We start from the raw sequence: 22,925 nt of genomic DNA, 5'->3' as shown, positions 1-22,925 counted from the left end.
CAGAGACTGCAGCATATGACAGAAAAAAATAACAAGAATGAAGAGTCCTTTTACTTTTCATCTGCAACAATATTAATTTATGTATTTTAATGTAATTTTTTAAATAATTTTAATAAACTTGCCCTCTTATACATTGGTATTTATGGATATCTATATTATATGTGCCTCTAACAATTTCTGTGAATGAACTAACAATATGCAAACAGCCAAGGAGAACCATGTAGGGTTCCTTCAAAACAACAATATCACCCACAAGCTTCCTTCCAATGGTTATTTATAACTATATTTTTACATATTACCCACAAAGTGCTACTGCCTTCCCTCCTGGAGATATTGCAGAGTAATAGCTTTGTGAGCTAGTTAAGATGAACCCACACTTCCAGGATGTATTTTCCCCATTTTTATTCAGTCATATAAGCACAAATGTGTGTAACACAAAGGGGACAACAGCTTAAGCACGATCAACAGTATCATATGCAACTGCAAAATGCTGCACCAGATCATGAATGGAACTTTAAACAGGGCTCTTAAAATTAGCACAGATTTATTTATACACACACACACACTTTGGGGTTTTTTTAACACTAATATGCCCTTTGCCAGGTGTATTAGCACAGAGATGTCTTTTGGCCTCTTACCACTGATGTCTGCTGATGTTGAAGAAGTGCCTCCAGAAAGAGCAGCCAGCAGAAAGGTAATCCAGTTCTGCCTTCCAGCCTTCACTCATCCATCATCAGTTTAGCAGTCTGCTGCTTCACATGACACTCACCAGATTTTTGCCTCTTGGCCTGAAAAAGGAAGCAGAGTTTGTGAAGAGCCTTGAGAAGAACAGACTAACTTACAGGTAGATACGCTGACAGACAGATAGGCAACACAGCGAGTGTAAATCACTGTTATCAGAACAGTTGACACAAGCTTGTCTTTACAAGCACGAACGTTTCACAGAGGGTGCTGTGTAGGCAAGATACATCTGAGACTGCTAAAAGGTTTTTAAACCTTAAAAAGCTATTGCTTTTCTTCTCATAATGGAGGTGTAATGTTTTCTACTAATAGTTCATTTTGCAGTTCACAGAAAGTAAGTGTATTCAAGTTCCAAATAATTGTATGGCATATTATAACCTCTTCAAAAGAGATACATAGTAGATTTACTTTCTGGATGTTTAATGGATTACTACTTTGCCACATTACTAACCTTGACATGCTTAAAGTTAATTGATTTAGTTCGTTTAATGCAACGAACGAGAAAGGGGCAGTATGGAGCTGAACTGGGAAGAATTGTACAGAGATAATATACAAAATTGAAAAAAATGAGATGGTACCCTACAATTATGACAATTACTAACAAAGGTAGAGAGAAAAAGTGAGATATACTTTCACTGGAGCAGATGCTGGAAACTGGCACTTTAAAATGTAGACATAATGAATGTTCATTATTTGAATTCACCTTTCAAAAGGTCTAAAACATTGCCCTTCTGAAAATGAAGGCATGTAAAGACAATCTGAAATTCACCCTTCTTTTGCGTATCTGGAAGTACAAGGCTTTGAATAAAATCTTATCTGAAGCATCAGTACTATTTGCTATGCAATTACACAGTGCTGCACAGAGCCAGCGAGAAGAAGGACTCCCAAAATGTTTCTGTTCCAAAGCTGGGTAATAGGAATAGCCCAGGGGTTAAATGTCTGCCCCGTAAGTGATAGCCGTTATTTACAGTGCGACATAAGATCTGAAAATTCTTGCATGACTAAGAAATAAATGGCATCCCAAGAGTATAAAAATAATATAATTCAGAATAATAAATAAATTTCAGAATAAAAAAGACAAAATATTTATCATCTCAATTTTTTTAAATTAAGCCATGATTAAATGAGGCTGTAGCAGATCAAATTGGACTTTGAATCCCCCCAGCCCAAGCTCAATGTCTTAGCAGCACATCCGTCCTTTCACAGGAATGAAAAAGGCGCCCAGCTGGAGAAATACAGGGGATGTGCAGAGATTGAGCTCCAATCTGGCAGCATTTTTCAGGGCATGATTAACATTAAAAGGTTTGCTTGATGGGGAATACAGTGCTCAGCACTTTGTAGGTTCCAGTCTGTAACTACTACTTTGAAGAAAGAGAAAACTAAGGAAGGAAAAAGATTAACAAGCTGTAGCGCTTAACAATTTACAAGCTGAGTTAACGGGTGGAACTTGCCATGCAAAGATTAGAGTGTGTTTCAAGGGAAATTTTGGTAATACCCTGTGAAAATCATCTTCTTGTCTGTGGTTACAGCTCCAAAGCAAACAACCTACCTTGGTGTGCTCAGCCCAGTTCACTCTGTAAAAAGTCCGTCAGAGTGAAGGGCTAAAATGCTCTTATTTGCACTCAGTCATAAATCTGTGTTTTGTGACCTCGAGCATCTTTAAGTGCACCTTGAGCTTCTATGGAATACAGCAGAATTTCTAAAGAAAAGGTCATTAAATGCCATTTTATGCATCTAATTATAAGATAAAGAGGCAAAAGCTTGCAAATGATTACCCTAAGTAGCTTCCATAGCGCAACCATGGTCAAGGCAGTGAAAAGCATAAGCCTTGGCATGTGTGTCAAGACAGGTTCCAGTGAAGGAGCTTGTTGTAAGTGTGTTGTGAGAGAATCATAGAATCATAGAATGCTTTGGGTTGGAAGGGACCTTTAGAGGTCATCTTGCCCCAGCCCCTGCAGTGAGCAGGGACAGCTTTAACCAGACCAGGTTGCTCAGAGCCCCGTCCAACCTGACCTTGAATGTTGCCAGGGATGGGGCCTCCGCCACCTCTCTGGGCAACCTGTTCCAGTGCTTCACCACCCTCATTGTAAAAAATTTCTTCCTTATATCCACTCTAAATCTACCCGCCTTTAGTTTAAAACCATTACTCCTTGTCCTGTCACAACAGGCCTTGCTAAAAAGATTCTCCCCATCTTTCCTATAGGCCCCCTTTAAGTACTGGAAGGCCGCAATAAGGTCTCCTCGCAGCCTTCTCTTCTCCAGGCTGAACAACCCCAACTCTCTCAGCCTGGCCTCGTAGGAGAGGTGCTCCAGCCCTCGGATCATTTTTGTGTCCCTCCTCTGGACCCGCTCCAGCAGGTCCATGTCCTTCTTGTGCTGAGGGCTCCAGAGCTGGACGCAGTGCTCCAGGTGAGGTCTCAGAAGCTGGCCACGCTTCTTTTGATGCAGCCCAGGATATGGTTGGCTTTCTGGGTTGCAAGCACACATTGTTTCAATCAGGAAAGAATAAGGACTTAAGTTAATCAAAACTGAGCAAATATCTGAACCATAAATTTTAAAGAAACACCTGCATTAGCAGGATCAAGATGATACTGAAGAGCTGCATGAATTTTCCTGACTGAACAAAAAAGGCCAAAATATTACACAACTTTGTATTAATTTTAGTTCATTGCTTTGATTAAAAATACCATAGAACATTGGAAAAAATCTAAATATTTCACAATAATTATTTATATAACAGCATTTATATTCAAGTATTGGTATCCTGGCTTATCTCTTTAAATACAAACTCATATGTGAGAATGGTGCTTACTGTCAACACAGAAGGAACCAGTAGTTCTTAGATAAAACATTCAGATTAAGTATTTTCTTATTTTGTCTGGTACTTGTGACTTGTCACTTGGCACACATGACATTTCCAATAGGCTACGAACTCAGTAAGGTACCTCTGGGGCCATGTGTTACAGGACTGGAACGACAGCTTGATTAATTTTGCAGAATACATACTGTGCAGGCAGAACCATGCCACGTAACAAATAGGAAATGCTTTACGTATTTCCCTTCCTACAAACTACGTTTCAGGTCCAACCTGCCAGTCCTTCCTCATGACAAATGCCCTGAGAATTCACCATTTTACTTGCAGACTGCACAACTGGAGTTACTAATAGCAGCAATAAAAATAAAAATGCTATAAACGTCACAATTTTCATTTTCAGTTGTCTTCCCAAACACCAATTAATCTCCACAAAAAGAAACTATGCTTTCACCACATTGTTAGGCTCCAGGAAGGCTTACCACAGCAGAACTAACCTTAGGCATAGCAATGCTGTTTCCCTTATAGACTTCTGTCATGGTCAGGCCAAAAAAGCACGAAGTTTGCTCCAGTGACCCAGGAAAAAAGTTTTTCAGGTATCCTATGCCAGATAGCTGCAATATGATCATAACACAAAATAACAGGTGGACCACAGAGTATACCTTGCCCCACGTGCAAAACACTATACATGCAAGTATATAGAGTTAACTTTAAAACAATGCTGGCTTCAGCAGAGAGGATTGCAAAAACAAACTTTCCTAAATTTGAGGCAAATTGGGTTGCCAAGCAATTATCACTAAATGTTCATACTGCTAATAAATCTATCAGTGAAGCAAGAAGAAACTTCCATTTTTTTAAAACGTACATGACAGTAAAATTAGAAAGGTAATTTTAAAATATTTTCCAGAACCTGTAAGCATTGTTTTTTATTCCAGTGAAATAACCTGGCTTCTTTGTTTATTTTGAGTGTTAAATTTCATCAATAAAAATCTCGCTAGACGTGAAACAAAAAAACCCTACAAACTGTGCTAGTGGGTTTTTTTGGCAGATGTGCACGTTGCTGAGTTCCAGTTTAATGGCAACCATTCAAGAAAAATAAAACCAGTTCTCTCAGTATATTCATTTTGTAAAGCTGTGTTGTACTTCCAGATAGAAGAGACAGCTATAGTCATTCAAGATAATCAAAGTTTGAATGAATTTTCAAATTTACCAGGTTTAGAAGGGTTTGACATAACATCATTTTGCACAAGGAATGACATCTGATTTTGATTTTGAAGGGAAATATCATTTTTTTGGAAGTACTTCACTTAATGACTGATAAAACACTCCAAACATGTCTTTTGAAATATGCCTCTCATATGAGATGGAATACGGACATCATCTTATAAGGGTGAAATTATGATACTTTCTCATTTTAGCAGCATTTGCAATTATCTATATAAATTATCTCTTGTGTTACATGGAGAAAACTACTCACGCTTACTGCACTGAGGTGGTGACATTGGTTCACATGAGCAGTTCTAGCCTCTGCAGAGGTAACATCTGACTTCTCCCAGAAATCCCTCAGTGCTGCCATGCGAAGAATAATCATGTCTGAAGGTAGAGATAAGTTACCTACAAGTTCTCCCTGGGGCAAAATAAGGAGGAACATTTCATTCTGGCAGGCTGCAACTCCCAAGTCCCACTACACATAAAGATCTCACTTAAGGTTTATGAAGCAATGATGAGATGGTAGGAGAGACAGAAACCTCCCAGGATACAATCATTCACTTCCACATGGACTATTAATGAAGGGTCATTCAAAGCAAGTATCTGTAGAAACGAGACAGGACAAAAATTCTTTCCAAACCTCCACAATCAATGCAATAGCAGTTTCAATTTAATCTCTCATCAAAGTAAATTGAATATAGAAAATTGATCGCACTCCCTGTCTTGAGATCTTTAACATCATGACCAACATTTCTCTGTCAGGAGGCTTCAAAAACAGAGATTCTGTGTTGCTCTTTAAGTGATGTATTTAGGTTTAATTTAACAGATTATGAGGAGTTCTTATTAAAATTTCAGGATTATTGTTGCAGCCTACAACTCCTACAGCTGCTGTAGGAGTTGAGCAAGAGCAAAATATTACCACTTGTATTACCCCAGTGTGCAGAGGCCCCAGTCAAGAGAGTCCCATTGTGCCAGACACATCTAATCTTTGCATGCCCAGCCTGAGCCACACACTACAAACAATTTCTGGCCAGCAGTGTCAGAGGGATTTTAGAGCACAGGTAGGACCAGTGTCCTAAGTTTTTTGTAAAACCCCCTTTCTACAGACCAAAGCCCAAGTAGTTTGAGTGAAGAGCAAATCGGGTCATCATCTACCTGGGGTGTGAGCCCACCACTGCACACAGTCAATGGGAACAGCAGTTGCAATGCCACAGCTGAGCGCTGCCCATCAAAGGCAGATATAAGACCTCACCAGGTCTCCCCCGTACCTGCAAAGCAAGCTCTAATGTGGCAGCAGAGAACAACAGCCAGCTGAGCGGCTCCTTGCTCTCTTGACAGCAGATGCCACAATAGTCCCAAAGCTCTGTCTCACTTGCAGGGGACAGATATTTAAGTGACTTCAGGAAATTCAAAGGATGCCTGTGACACAGACAGGGATTCGGCACAGCCTCCAGCCCAGTGAGCAAATGGGGCTTGGGATGATAAATGTGGCTGCTAGCTATGTTTGTCTTTAAATGGCAAATTTCCATTGTTTAGATTTTTATTTATCACTTTAGTTCCTAGGGAACTTAGAAGCCAATTTTTCCAGCCAATTCCTTATTCAACTTTAAGATTAGCTGCTATTTCATGGCTGCTGTTTTTATTGAATTGCTGTCCAAATTTTGATTTTTTTTTTCAAGTGGTTACCATTAATTTAGATCTCTACCATTCACATGAGTAATTCAGATCATAGATTTGTCCTGTCTTTATCCAAAATTAATCTTCATTTACCATAAACTTTAACTGTCACTGTGATGCCCAAGTCACTCAGCCCTGGTTAGGTCACTAGAATTCCTCATACTCTTTTGTAAATTCTACCTAAATAACATTATATCCTCTTCAAAATCATCATTTACTCTCTCCTAAATTATAAGAATATGAAGCATCTGCTTTAGTGCAGACTATTTCAGCTTTGCTCTGTCTCACTTTTTGGAAAGCTGAACATTTTTTGTATTTAGTGCTGTTCCTTAATTATTGCCTAACATGCTCTGATGGAGATCCGATGACCATCCAGTGTGGTCGTGTCCAGTGACACCAGGCTCCGGAGGGTGCACTGCCTGCTGTGTGCTGGACCTCTGTAGCAAGCTTCCTGCGTGCTGTAAATACACATCATCATTTGGGATAACTGTTATACCGGCTGAGCAACTCAAGACTGGTCATCCGTCTGTGAGGAACAGCGCTTAATTGCATAAGTACATAGATGTGCTACTTGGTCTTAAAAACCATCCCTGTCTTTCACGCTCTGTTCAGAAGTCAACTCTAACTTGTCTTCTCGGGCTTAAGTTTTGCAAATCTTTGACTTTGTTTGCAGGAAGGGTTGGGATTTAGCTTGGCTCTAGAAGCAAAAACATGTTTTTTTTTCCTGATTTTATATCTACTAGCGCTCAATATAATCAGCTGATTGCTCTCAGTGCTGGACTACAAGGCACTCCAAACACGCCTTCACTTTGTTGTAGAGCTCCTCTCATTTCAAGAGAGCACTCTACCAGTAAGTTAGTTATAAATTACCAGCCTGTAGCCCAAAAAGCTCTTCTGCAAATCCCTTGCATTGCCCAGCTCTTTGAGTAACTTCTTCCCTCTCCATTTTAAACAGTACTATTTCCTGTAGAAGCATGAGAGAAATGGACACTGATAAAGAACTAAGGTGAAAAACATACCATGATCTCAAGATTTCTGTGGTCTAAGAGTTGTTCATAGAACAGTATTTTAATGTTTATTGAAAATAGTTTGAGATAAGTTGTATATACTCAAGCATACTGTTGGGTGGGAGTCCAATGATGATGGCATTCCTGCCCTAGCCAACAGTACAGAAGCCACTGATGCTCCTAGTCCCACAAAAGCATTTGTGTTCCTTTAGGGCTTAATTATTCTTGTATGAAGAGAGAAGTTGCTTCTCTTTTTTCCCCCACTCTGTTCAGTGAAAACTGAATTTAAAAGAAAGTTTACTGTATGTTTCTGAGAACATTTGGTTTTGAATGTTGGAGGTTCCTTTGTTTTTAGCATCAATAAAGGTCAGCCACTCTGCACTGTCATTGACAGGCTCCTGTGCCATTTGGCTAATAGATTCCACTTAGCATCACACACAACAATCAGACATATTCTTAATAGTAGGAAGTTGCAGAAGAACAAAAGACATGTGTGTGCTATCTAAGATTTCCTTGGAGTGAATTACACTGGATGAATTTTTCGGAATTATTCAGAAAAAGAAATTGTTTACTATTCTATCATAACAGATGCTCCAGACAAAGAAAAGAGGAAGCTGTTGCAGCCTCTCACTGAGCCATAGCTTTTCACAGCTGAACATGGTTGTGCAAATTAGCTGGTAAACTTTATGGAAGAACCCAGAAAGAAGCAATTAGAATTACAGTGCCGGTTAGAGAATCTGTAGTTTGTAATCAACCAAAATTGTGCAGTTTTCCATATTCTCTGCTGATAATGCAAATGTAACCTTTGATGGAAACTGCTCTGTATCTAGCACATCCTGAAAGCAAGAAAAAGCACTGAAGTCCAAGCAAATAACTTTGAGGACAGTAGGTTTTATATGTCTTGGTCAAGTCATATGGGCATTACACAGATTGTGAACAAACTCTACAAAGCATGTGTTTTGGTCATTGGCACAAGAAACAGGGCAGAACAAGATCCTGAGAACAAAACAAGAACCATGAAAAAACATAGACTGGCTTGAGACCAGGGACTAGAAAGCCCGTGGGGAAAAAAGACTATAATCTGCATTGTTCAGTTTAGAGAAGACTCAAGGAAGACATGACAACAGCTTTCAAATATGTGAAAGAATGCAGTAAAAGAGGAATAAAACAAACAACACCTCAGGACTCTGGAGACAAGACAGAGAACAATTAACCTGAAATGCAGGCAGAGACAGTATGTTAATATTAGGAAAAATCTTTTAATAGGAAGAATAGATAAGTATCAGAATGGATTGTCTAGGAAGATTGTAAACTTTCAGGCAATGTGATCATACAGTGGATCATATTTGCCAGCTCAGAGTTATGTAGAGGAAGTCCTCTATGCCACCGAAGTGCCATGGAGTAAGGGGATGTGTGGATCTTACTGATGTCTTGCAGATTTCCCTCTTCTATTTTCTTATGTTGCACCAGACAAGGGGAAGAGAAATCACTACTGAGCTTGTCTCATTTCATCCCTACTGAAAATACCCTACTGAAGTTTTACCTGAATTTTGGTTTTGTGCAATATCTTTTTTCAAATTCAAGATGGGAAAATTGACATGTGCTTAGGCTCTGCCTTGGAAGACAAAGACAATATTTAAGGATCATTTTCAATACTTTCTAATAATTAGCCTGTACTTCCCTTTACATACACCGAAGATCAGTTGTTGATCTGATGTTACACTGATCCAAAGCAATTGCCTTCCCATCACAGGAATCATTCCCACTCTTCAACTTCTTACCCTTGGCCACATGCCTCTGGCACATTTCTTGTGTAAAATCAGCTGATTACAAGATCCAGTCCAAGGCAAAGAAAAGGCATGGATGGTTGATGGTGATCTGGTTAGTGGAACCAACCTTTTTGGTATCATCTGAGCATGACATGCAATTACATGTAACATGACACTGCATCTCAATATTAGCTGGTACTACTGCAGGATTACCCATTCGAAAAGCTGTCCAAGGCTACTGAAGTTCACAATCTGCCCGTTAAAATATACTGCAGTATTTGGAGACCAGAAGTTCCTACAAGTACAACATCAAGTTGTGCAGTATTGCTGCAAACTGGCTAGGATTTCCAAATAACTCCAGTGGAGAAACCCCGTGGAGATCTTGGACTGAGTCAGAACAGTGCATGGCTCCGCTGTATCATTTTAGCCACATAAAAAGTTTTGACCTCTGCTACTTCCAGGGCCCATTCTGGAGCAATCATCATTTGACTGCTACTACTTACCTCACAGGGATGAGGGTAGATTTAATTAGTGTTGTCACCTGTTTTGAAGCCCATTGCTCAGCACAATGCATAATTACTCCATAAGTAATTATTATACAAAAGTAGTTTAGTTGTCCATACTAAATAGCTTTCCAGGTCATTAAATTGATCATTGGAGTTTTTCAAGACTCCACCTTACATCATTTAGGGGTTCACTTTTCTTTATCATAAATTAGCGTAGTCCAAATTCCTGTCCTTATACCAGGGACAGATTGTACCATAATAGTTATCTTTCCTCCTACAATTTAGGGTTTGTTTGTTTTTTTTTTTCTTTTTATATGATTGTTCTAAACTCCAGTGTCTGGGTTTGGTTTAGGTTCTATTTATTAATTTTTACAAGGTTTGTTCAATTGCCCAGAGTACCAGCTGGAAATTTATAAAATGAAGTGAACTTTCAGCTACATTATATGGCACACAGATACAAGGTTCGTTGATCCCTGAAGCAAATTAAATACAAATAATTGCTTTCTTTTTTCACTGCCACTGTTGCAAGCTTTTTCCCCTCTATGTCTTGATGTGCGTTATTGGATGCAACAGAATTTCTCAAGATGAGGAAGGATAAATGTCAAACATATAACGATGAAAACACATAAAGATGTTCCACAGCATTAGTATGCGTCATTGCTTTGGCAAGAAAAGAATATTTGCTATTAAAGTATATTGCCAATGCTCTGAAAAACTGGCTAGTCACTAAAACTTTTTATTATTTTTGAGAAATCTTCATTAGTACTGTATACAGATAAGTCCAATGGGTGGCATATAACCACAATTCCAGCTCTATGATATGGATCAGAGAAATATTAATAAATAAAATTTTTCTGTAGTCTGGCCCTCCAAAGATTAGAGACACGTCAGCATAAACAGCAAAGACTAAGCTGGCAAATGGTAAACACTTTATGTTCATATCTAATTTTGCTTGCTATACCCTACTACATATAGACCAGCCATTCCCTTTGGAACACAGGGGTTTTTTTTTTTTATTGTGATAGGTTTAAGAAGATCTAGGGCTTTCTCTCCCATTCTTGCACTGGCTACCAAAGAAAGTCAAAATTATAGAGTAAGTCCAACAATTTAGATACTTCAGTAGTTCGACCACTTTCAGAGGCAGAACCACTACTGCTTCCCATACCTTACCCCAGGATGAGTGTGCTCTTTGGAGAAGGTTTTGGTAACATCTTTCTTGTTCCTGCTATTAAAACAGCTACCTCCTATTAAAACTGCACCTGTGGGGTGGCGTATGAAGCTAATAACACTGAGTACCTCTTCTACAAATCCCTCCCCTTTCCCTGTTCACCCACATTTCAGAAAAGCCTGCCCTTGTTTACAGCTACTGGGCATTAAGATACCAAATGCCAGTAAGGGGAATAATAATTTCCTTCCCCATGATCTTTAAGCTCTCTTAATTAACATGTCTATTGTGCTCCTTATTCTGCACATTTCTTCCCTGTCTGGCTTCTCCTGTTACAACCTGCACAACGCAGTATTAAAAACATCATAAATCATGCATCTTGGGGAACAATAATTTTGTAATCACCTTACTGCACTTGTAACACTAATTTTCCTGAGAGCTTAATTTAAAAGCTAAACATGACATAACAGATTGAAATTGGATTTAGATGCTTAAATCGCATAAACACAACCTAATGCCCCCACCATGTTTTGCTCATAAGGTCTGGTTGTTTTAGGGTGACCCCATCACACTGATGACACAGAGATACAAACTTTGTTTGAACTGTCTTCTACACCACTTGATACTTGGCATGAAGGAATGGAAATGGAAATTAAAATTTTAGTTACTTTACATCTGATTTAAGGCAACTAGTGCGGCATTATGAATAAATATTGTAAAAAAGAATGTAAAAATCAAGGTTTTCTAAGAATTCTTGGATCACAATGTCCGTTATCTTGTTAGCTTTGAGTTGCAGAGTGGAAAGCTTTAAAAACACGCAATTAATCAATACGAGTACATCTTCTAGCTCAAGTCCAAAAGATCCAGAGGAAATATCATAAGAGACACAAGGAGTCTGCCGTGGCAGTGGCTGAAGCTAAACTGGGATACAGGAGACTTGGAAACAAGTTTTGGCCAGGATAGAGGTTCCACCTTTTCCTCTCTGGTTCTAGACCAGCAGTTCGCAAGCAAGGAGGTGAATCCGCGTCACAGGAGGTACCCAAGGAGGAATCAGCGGTGCTGGTGACACAGGAGGAAGGCAGGCCAGGGGATGGACTGCATCACACAGCTTCTCTGACTCCATCCTCCCTCAGCTGGGAGAGGACCAGCATTGCCATAGGAGGCATACGGGGTCCCAGGAGCCCTTTAGGCTCCCTGTCCCTGGACACCGTAAGTGTCATTAGCACCAGGCACATGCTGACAGGGGGCTGTCCACCTCCCCCTCATTAGCACGATGCACACTGGCACATCTCCCACACAAGAGTGGGTGATTCCCGTGACAGTCATGATTATCCTTTCCCCAGCTGCAGGGGGGGGTGAACGCACCCGTACGCGCAGTTGTACAAGTATGCCAATGCAGAGGTTGTCTCACAGGTAGCCATAACTAACTGATGTTTTCTCATGAACTTCCCTTGTGGTTTTAGGCACATAATTTAACAGAAAAATCTTAAATCCTAGCCTGAAATTTCCCTGCAGTCACTGAATACGCCAGCACAGAGGTATTTCATAAGTCTGCTGCTGCACTCCACAGCAGTTGTGCTGTTGAGCAATCTCAGCATATAGCCACATACTTTACGACCTCCCACCCTGGGCTAGGCCCAGCTGGGACAACATCTGTACTGAAGCATTTCAGCACTTGCTCCAAGCAATGCAGACAGCACTGTCTCACTTCTGTTACTGCTATGACCAAATGCTTTTCCCATATCCAATTATCGCCTTGCTCAACCAGCAGCCATAGAAAAGCTGCTGTCTCTTCTGGCAGTTTCCTTCAGCCCACCAACACCACTGTTGGTATTTTGTCCAGATTATACTGCGCCTAATGAGCTCAATGCAAGCCATGAGGTGCTGGTTCCTCCCCAGCCCTGTTAGTCCCACAGCTGTGGGGCCACCATTCTCCTTGGTTTGTGGTGACTCACCTCTCTTGACAAACTTTGTATTTGGTCTCACATAACCCCCAACAAATAAAGGAGTATGAAGAGAGAACAATGCTCCATAAGGCAGATTCACTGCTTACATCAACTATCTTTGCATCACGAGAAGAGGAGCAACCACCACCTCCTGCACTCCACAAGGCAACACAGATCATTGCTTATGGTACCCCAAGTCCAGACAGATGAGCAGGGTCCAGGAAACCTAAGGATTTAAAAAAAAGGTGCTGATGGCCAGGTAGCTGGATTGTCAGCGTCAAGCACTGCTGGCCCAATTACTGCTTTCATTACAGTCTTCAGAAACCATTGGCACTTGTTCCCTTCCCTCGCATAGGGAAAAGAAGATAAGCAAAAATGGGTGTATTAGAAAAAAATCTGAGGGTATAGGTCACATATCATTATGTATTTCCATCATATAACCACAGCCTCACTGAGAAATGGGCACTGCGTAGGTAGAGTACATTCAATTCACCCCTGTAAGTGTATGGGGCTATTTCGACAAGAGGCAGCAGCTCACCTGGAGCCCAAGCACTTGATCAGCAAAGCAACATAAACTTGCATCACCATGAAGAAACCTTCATTCTGGAAGTGAGCAGAGACAGGCAGAGGTACCAGGCCTTCAACACCAGAAACTGTTCTGCTGTGACAGAAACTATGACAGAGACTAAAAAATCTTGTATAATGTGGAATCCACAAAAAAATATATGCACTTCAGAAGCAGTTGGTCTAAGCAAGGGGCTTTTATCTGTGGCTTTCTCTGCCTCCTTTTCTCATCTTCTCTGCTGCAGATCATGTGCAAATTGCTGTGACCTATGAAACAGATCAATGAAGAGGAGATTTAGGGGCCAGCGTAAGGATAAAAGAGGACACAAGATTATGACAATGACCTACTAAACCATCCAGAGAGGTCAAAGTGAGAAGAACAACTTTATCCTTTGAGGCTGCTTGTAACCACAGGAAGCTCCATTAACTCCTGACGGTGCATCATAAAACATTAGCTCTCGCGCTGTGGGATGGATGTAGAGCAGGCTCCTGCCAGGAGAGACAACGGCCATTCTGTGACAGCAGCCGCTGTGCAACAACCTCGGTGCTTCCACTGGGGCACAAAGATGCTCAAATTTATCAGCAGAATTTACAGTCACCTGGGACCGTATCGGTTGCAGAGGCAGGCACAAAAGCCAGAGTTAATATCAAAGAACCATCACAGGCAGCAAAACCCCCTGTCCCTCACGAGCATTAATCTCAAACTCGTCACACATGCTGAATATGGCATCATTACTTATCCTGGGTTTGGATAAGTTGGGACTTATTGCTGGGACTGGCTGCTAAGGTCTTCATAACTAACTCACCAAGACCTCTCATTACAAATGTTTTGATGTTGAGTAACGACAGTTTCACAGAAATCTGTGTTACTGAATGTTTGGCAAGTTCTGTAGGAGACGCAGGTATATTCAGATAACTTTCTTTGCAGAGAGTTCCTTCAAACACATCATCTGCTGGCTCCAGGAGAACACTGGGACAGCTGTGGTAAAAAGAACTCCTTATATATACACTGTATCACAAATGCCTGAAGATTTTTATCGTGATCACATTTTAATCACCCCTCTGGTATTTTTTCCCTCATAACATAGCTCTGAAATCATGCAAACTGTCTTGTTAGTAGGCCACAAAAGCAAGACACGCTGTTTTTTTACTGGTGAAGTTTAACTGCAAATTCCATATAGGCCAGCCCTGGCTGTCTTCACAGCGGGGTATTTGTCACATGCCTCCTTTCAAACATTTCTTATTGACAATCACCTTTTCCATATATGGGCTCAAGAACTAGAACAGCACTTCAGAAATTAAAAATTTATTTTAGCTCCAAAAATCTGACTGTGCATGAAAAAAAAGAGTAAACGAAAACATCCCTATCTCTAAAGGCTGCTTTAAACTTGAAAATTGTTTGGAGCTTTTTTTGCTTGGTTGTTTTCACATCGCTTACATCTCTCCATGTTTCTCGGGATGACGACAGTCACTTTTTGAGATACAGTTTGTCTCACACTGACTGCTGGGACCAGCTGCTAAGGTCTTTATAACGAACTCCCTGAGACCTCTCATTACAAAACCTTTGGTTTAAACGTAAGACATGAAAGGAAGTTAGTTAGGCAGATGCCAGATAGACGTTAGCCATAGTTTATTAGAAAAATATTTTTTCAATAGTTTTGATAGGAATAAAGTTCATTATCTTCTAACCCACAGATGGCATTGGCACAAAGGATAAAGGGTTATAACAGGGTTACAACAGGCTTAGTTTCATGTTGTTAACTGGATTCAGTGTTTGTGTGTGGTGTGTCAGACAAAAATTCAAGTGAGGTTTAACTTATATATTTATACTGCCTTTACATTCCTGTTATGACAATTAGCAAAATGGACTGGTTGGGCTACAAAAGTTGTTTAAATTGCATTTTATGATATAGTATTAATGAAAAATACACACCAGAAATAGGTGATTTTGGTTTTATAATTCAAACAACATTAGAAGCAGAATTTAGTTAGCTATTTTTCATTTTTCATTTAAAGGAAGCATGGAGCGATATGTTCACTCACTCATCAGGGGGTGAGGTTACTAACCAATCTTGCCATATACAACCCCCAGCTTCAGAGTTCCCAGACCCCAACTCCACATGAGTCCCCACCATCCTGCAGCAAGGACTCCCTGCACAGCGAGATTGTTCCAGTCGCGTGCAAGCCAGATCTCCGGTCCTTCAATGCTCTCCTTGACAGACAGCCATCAACTTATATGAAAACGGCGATAACAAAAATTTTCAAACACCCAGTAATTTTTGGAGTCCATGTTTTCTGGGTGCCAGCAAAGTGTTTCAGATTGAACAACTGGAACTGGAGGCACCCAAAATTACTGGATGCTATCCAAAATGATGGTCTTGCATATCTGGATCTAAATCCTGCAAAACTTTTGAGTCCTCTGCCCTCCCTTCATTTCCCGAGTCCCATCCCCAGCCTCCACAGGGTTTTACAAACCTGGGTACTTTCAGGTGTTTCTGCTGGCCGCTGCACAGGACCCAGCAGCCATGGGAAGAGGCGCGCTGCCTCGGCAGCTGCAGGGTGCTACCTGCTGCGATATTGGGGAGGGGATGCTGAGATAGAAACACGTGGGTGTTGCCTCCTACCAGTAGTCAAAAAGCCATCTTCCCCTTGTAAAATCTTGCCTTCACCTGCAACAGATCCTTACCCACAAATATTAATTTCTTCTAACAGTTTCTTTCAAGTTGTCTATGACTTTGCCTTAGAACATTTGTTTTCCTTTTATTTCCAAAGAAAATGCCTCAGGAACTATGATGTCAGCTGAGGATTTATGGGTTATATATGCTCCGGCCTATGACATTGGGACAATTATTTTTTCCTTACAGACATTTCTTGGAAGGTACCTGTCTCCCTGAGGACTGTATGAAATCTTGTTAATACTAATGAGGGAGATGCCCTAATGGCAAAAGGGAATAAACAACACTAGAAGATTAAGGGCACCTTTCTTTCTTTTCACTGAGCCTCTTTGAAGTCCTATTGTTCAAAAAGCCTGCAAGAAGTTCATATATCTCTCCCACGAGAATTAGTCAACAATTATTCCTCTTCCAAGAGAAATTTATTTTGAGTCAATGTTTTTAAAATCTATCTGTTCATCAGGCTTACTCATGCATTAAGGATGATTTTCAGTGTTCAATAGAAACTCCTGAAACAAGGAGCAATTAGAAACATCTGATTTCATGATGCATTTTCCCTCCAGCAAACCAAGCAACTGTTTCCACAAGGAAAATGTAAAGACTCTCCGTCTTCCAAGCAGTTATTAAGTGTACAGCAGAAACAGCTAAATTTCAAAAGCTGAAATACAACAATAACTTGGCTCTCAATGAAAGTTGTCAAATGACTGAATTTAGTTGAACGACAGTAGAATAAACATAAACATTAACTCAGCTCAACTCAACTAAAAAAAATGGCTAACAATATAAGCAACAGCACCCAGCCAAGAGCACAGGTCAGAAAGTCTTGGTTTTGCCCTGGGTTTCTTGCCTAAATTCAGGCAAGCTCTGCAATTGCTTTGCTTCTGTCCTGAAAACCAGCAACAGGACCCATCCCAGAGATACAGCTTGCAAATTTACTAGCTAAGCTGTGGGTAGTGTGAAACAACGTAAAGGGCTGCTGAGTGTTATTTAAGAATGAACATTAAGAAGTTAATGGTACCTTTTACAGGTGCTAAAAATTAAGCACATATTTAAGTGTTACACCGATGCAGGGATTTAGACCTGCTAGAGTCAATGGGCTGCTGCCATAAGCCCATCTTCTGCCTCCAAGCTTCCTCCTGCAACCTGTGGCCTCAGCACAGCAGAAAAGGGAGAAACATGCAGGTATGTGGGATTTCGAACAGCACTCTCTGATATGGATCTAAACATAGGAAATGCCCAGTCTTGATGACAGAAAAGCAATTGGTTTGGCCTTTTTCTTTTGCAGACAACAATCAGCTCACCAGCTTGCCATAGTTTATTAAAGATCAGAGATTAAAGGCAATTTATAAACAGCTTCTGTCCCTAGCAAGAAAATAAAAGAAATGTTAAACAGTACTTTCACTAGTGTTTCTGTTGGTAATAGTTAAAAAATAAGCAAAACAGGTCTCAACAATACCCAGTCTTTTCTACAGACTGGTTAGTGGCTTCTGACACAATATAATTTCTTAGACTCTGTCTATAACTAACAGTTATAAAAAACACAGTTTTTCTTAGTCAAATTACACAGCACAGATGAAAGGGAACAAATCCACAAGGCTACACAGATACTACATTGCACTTTTCATTGAAACCATGAAAGATGGCTGGGCTAGGAAAAGTGAAAAGTTAAACACCATGGCTTGCTTATTTGTTCTTTCTCCTTGCCACAACAAGGGAAAAAAGCACATGGGACAAAGGAAGTGGGGGTCTTGGAAAAGCTGTTCTTACAACTTCACCTTTTTGGCTCTGCCACACAAGGAGATGCAGAAGTGTTATGCCATGAAATGGATCTACTTCTCCTATTTTGTCCTCCTTTCTTTCTTTTGTGATTTCATTTCACTTTTTCTTCTCCAGATGCACAAATCTGGCCCTGTGGACACATCAAGCCAGGTAATGTTCATAGGTGAACAGTCTGTCTTCCAGTAGCGTGGTCAAGTTTTCTCGAGGGGGACATGTCAGCATAATTCACCAGCTGAAAAAAACAAACAGGACTAACAGGCAAGGACTACATGCGATACTTACTTCCTTTTCACCATCACTAAGAAAAAGACCCAAAGGAAGGTAAAATAGAAACAGGCAGCAGCCTAGGGTGCTAAAATAAATATACTTTAAAATAAAGAGAGAGAGAAAGAGGAAAACAAAGGAAGTGAGAGAGAGAGAAAGACAATAGGATTATCTTTACAGAGAATCCTGGACTGGGATGTGCTCCCTCTGAACACAAGAATGGAGTATTAAGCTTCCTAAATTTAGTCTGGAAACGTTAAACAGCTCCATCAGCAGGGTGTAATTCTGAAACAGTTACTGCAGTGAGAGCCGCAGGGGCAAACATCCTCATCAGCTGGTAGGTGGACAATGAGACACTTCTCAAAGCCTCTTGTGATATGGCTACTGAGAACATCCATGGCCTGGACTCAAGAATCCTGGAGAGCCCTCTTCCATCCCTGCATCCTGGGAGAGCCCACTGCTCAACTGCTCTGCATGTGCAGCAAGCACTGTAGTTACGTGTGTTTAGCATAGCAGCATCCAAAATGAACCCAGGCTTTCCTTACAGGACATGGAGGAAGAGAGGGACCTCCCAGAGAGTTCACAGTCTGTACGTGTGAGCAGTGCTGTGGCTTCCCAGCATCAGCAAGGGAAGAGTCATTCAACACTCCACACTGAGCACCATCTGACTTTCCAGCTGACATTTGCTGCTATTTCTTTATATTCTGGGAAAGTCTTAATGAGCCTTAGGAAAGCCAATGCTTTGCCCCTTACTTATTGAAAGGGGCAGAAGGGGCTGTTTTGCTACCCGAATAAAGTTTCATGTTCTACAACTAAAATGCATTAACATCACCTAGAGTCTTTCCCACTTGCTTGTACTGCCTCATACATCACTGATTGGCTTAGTACCTGGGCATTTCATAAGTTTAACGACTTTGCCACTGAGGTAAGGAACCAGAAACATCTCCAAAGAGAACTGGGACCCAGAAGTATTAAATGACTGGTTTTAAGATGCATGGGAGTATGTGGCAGAAGCCTGCCTCCTGAGTTATAGCCTCATGTGGTCACAGCACTACCACCATGTGACAGCAACTGAGTAATGACATCAGCAGTGAGATCCTACCATGATCTTCTAGGGATTTTTTTCCACCTCCGGCACATGGAGGCCCTTCCCTACTCTAGTCTTCAGCCACTGCACATATCCCCAACAACTCACTCTTCTGACAAGTTCCCCAGGAAGGGAGTAAACAGCACTGTTAATCATTGAAAAAAATAAATATATGCAATAACTTGTTCTCACAGTATCACTCTGTTGCTGTCTCACTAAGACTGTAGGTTCTTCAGAGCTGAACCAGGCAACATTTTCTATCTTACCTAGCACACTGTAGGCACCAGTAGAGATGTTTAAAGCCTGTTGCAGTATTCATCCAGATAGCAGCCACAGACGTTAAGGGGAGTTATGCAGCTGAATCCCTTAGTCATCCATTTATGCTTCCCCTTCCTCATAAATCAAAGGACAGGAAAGCAATTTAATTGGAAATAAACACAGAATTAGCAGTACAATTCAGCTCCTTACACTCTTTCCTCATTGCTTTTGATAAGTAGAGTCAGCAAACAACCAAACAGCAAAAGAAATAGTGAAAAATTAAAAACCCTGCTAGTATCACTGTGCTGCAGATTTCATGAAGTCCTATTCCAGCCTGTAATGGAATCTTCTCCTAGTTCACTGCAGTCTGATTAAATAACTGGATTTTCAATTTCTTAATACGGATCTGATACTAGTTGTATTACTGCAAAGCTCTGAAATTGCAGACCATACTTAAATATGTTTTTATACAAATATGCAGTCCAATCACAATGATGTGGCAAGATCTCCTTTACCCAGCATTCTGTTCTGATGCGATATGTAAATATGTTTGCTAAAGGACATGACCAGGAGGTTGCAGCAAAAGCTTAGTAAAAATATAATAGAAACAGGCAATGGCAACAAAGGGGAAAAAAAGCAAGCCAACTATAAAGAATATAGTAATTAATAACACACAAAGCATTACTGAAAATGTTCAAGATTCCACTGCCTTAGAAAACAGTGCTTCTCTATGGCCCTCCCATCTCGCAGAAAATGCAGTCAGAACAGAATCCACCACATAAGGGCAAATAAAACATTTAGGATCACAGAAAGCCTATAAAAAAGGGTTGGAAAGATTAAAAATATTCAAAGAATAATTAATGAAAGCATAGACAAGAGATGTGCGAAAACAACAAATGTCATGAAATTAGCCCTTTACCCTCACTGAAAACATAAACAGGATATACAAATAAACTCATAAAAAGTAATGTATTCTATGGGGGTGGCGGAAAGTTTCCCATGGGATTATCCTGGGGAAGATGCTGTCAGAAAATACCATAAAGGTGAAATATCTTTAAAGGATTCCCAAAAGACAAAATTTTTGTGGAAAACCAGAAGCCTTTGAGTAATATTGGGTATGTTAAAATATAGATGAAAGATTAAAACAATTTTTTTTTAAGTGTTTTACTGATTAAGCCAAATAGTAATTGCTCTGAATTAGGAGGCAACTTCCCCTCTAGGAAGATTATTCCATAGTGTCTATCAGTGGGACAAACTTTCACCTTTAGCATCTGCCAATGGTCTCAGCCAAAGAAAGAGCACGGTGTTGGTCTGAACCCTCCCTATTTTATAGCAGGCCTTACTAACTGCCTCTGGCAATTGTACTCCTGGGTATGAAAAAATTATGAACCTGCGTCAGAGTTTACACCAATGAGATGTAAACAACAGGCAAATCAATATATACTTCGCAAGAGGCTTGCAAAGAAGAGCACGTGTGCTGTGCTTTCGGCTGCCAGCCTGACCAGCCTTGGAGCTGGCTCCAGCTCGTATGACATCTCTTGTAAAAATTGCTGAGATGGTTGGTCGCTCGTAGAGCAGCTCTTTGCTGTCCCCATGCTCCTGGATGCCGCTCCGCACTCCCTGAGAGTCAGTATCCATTGTGTCTGACTCCGCAGAGCCCTCTCCTGAAGTTATCCTATTACACCTAACACACTTAAAAATTAATTAATGGTCCTTGGCAGTAAGATGCCATAATTAAACTCTCTTTTCATTTAAGACTGAATTTAAATGAGGGTTTGATGGCACTGCACCACAGTAACATTCACAAAGGCAACGCTGACCTGAGACCTTTGCGATGGGTGTTGGCCACATAATTACCAAGGGCTTCCTACACCATCAAGGTTTTGGCCTTCAGCAATATACATTTATAACCACCCCAGCTTTTGGCAATATTGGCTGAAACACATGCATGGGTTATGATAGAAATCTCCCCAAGGAGAAAATAGAAGTCTTCAGGATTTTTTCCCCCTAAACTGAGCCTGTCTATCTCTCTCGCATACACCGAGCAGCGACCCAGCCTTTACAACTGACAACGGAGAATAAGATGACATTTCCTGACCTTTAAGAAGCATTCGCTGATCAGCACTAACTGCGCCATTTCACTCATCTTGTTACTTACTAGCTTAGAAAGAAAAAAAAGAAAGCTGAAATTCAGTGTATTTTGCTCTTTATGGAATACTACAAGCACTGTCCTGTTCTCAGTACCGTGACTACCTGTCTTGAAGCGGGAATTGCTGGTCTGCTCTTTGCATTCAGCTCCCACTGGAGACAGGAGGGCTGAAAATATCTGACATCAGATAGGACATTAATGTACATACATGAGAGAAGCGGATTTATTAGCTAGGTTTAAAGAAAAAAAGATCAGGTTTTGGTCAGCACACTTTTTTTTTAATTAAAGCCTGAATAAAAAAGTTGTTAAAAGCAGATAGTCTAAGAGTAAAAATGGTTCAGTTTGACTCCATATATGCAGTGTAAATACATCCGTAGAGTCAGCCACACTAAGAAAGTATGTCTTCAGTGCAGTCAGAGCATGGGACTTCAGATTACATGCAGGCATAAAGATAGCTCTGAACGACCTACTGTACGTCCTGATAACACTGTGGCCAGAGCAAGGTTGGACATCAGTATTGGCTGGCTCTCCAGGTATTCAGCCAGGTCCTACACAAGCTTTGCAGCTTGCATTAAACCCTGCATAATCACAGCTGATCATCTCCATACCCAAATCGACAGCTCTGGGCCATTCGGTGCATGCACTGATTCACCTGGACGTAAAGGACCATCTTGAATTCAGCATCCAAGAGAGCACTAACACACTGAATCTCATTCAGGGCATTAGTATGCATTCAGCTCACTGCAAAGGAGTTTTTTGGCAGTTCAAGCAAAGAAAAAACCCTCAGAGAAAGTAAATGACTAATTTCTGAAGATGAAGCTGACTGGAGATTACTCCCAGTTGCTCCCAGGGAACGTCTGTTCTCATAACACTGCCCTTGAGCAAGTGAGGTCTTGTGTTGGGTCTTCTAACATCACCATGGCATTCACCATGCTCTAGGCATCCTCTCAGCACTTCTTGATACAAACAAATGAGGAGTTTGTACAAAACACCAAGCTTTAACCCAAGCTTTATCTGCACCGCTGCTGCCTGCCAGTATCGTATGATGATTCAGAGCCCTGGGAATGGACTCAGCTGGAAGACAGGAATGCTTTCAGCCTGCACATCAGAGAAGGCGTTAGAGAGAAAAAAGGTTCAGCTGGGCAGGATGGGAGAGCATTACCTCATTTTTTGATGGGAGATACTGGGGAGTGGGAAAAGGAAGCAGAAGGGTCCTCCAGTCTCCTTGTCTGGGCTGCCATGGGAACGGTGCTTAAGGGAGTGCATTTTGTTTTCTGTCCCCAGCTCTTCTCTCTCACATGTATACCCAGATTCTGACAA

The sequence above is a fragment of the Pelecanus crispus genome, chromosome 2 (genome assembly GCF_030463565.1).
Source record: "Pelecanus crispus isolate bPelCri1 chromosome 2, bPelCri1.pri, whole genome shotgun sequence".
Taxonomy (NCBI): domain Eukaryota; kingdom Metazoa; phylum Chordata; class Aves; order Pelecaniformes; family Pelecanidae; genus Pelecanus; species Pelecanus crispus.
This window is presented reverse-complemented; position numbering follows the sequence as displayed.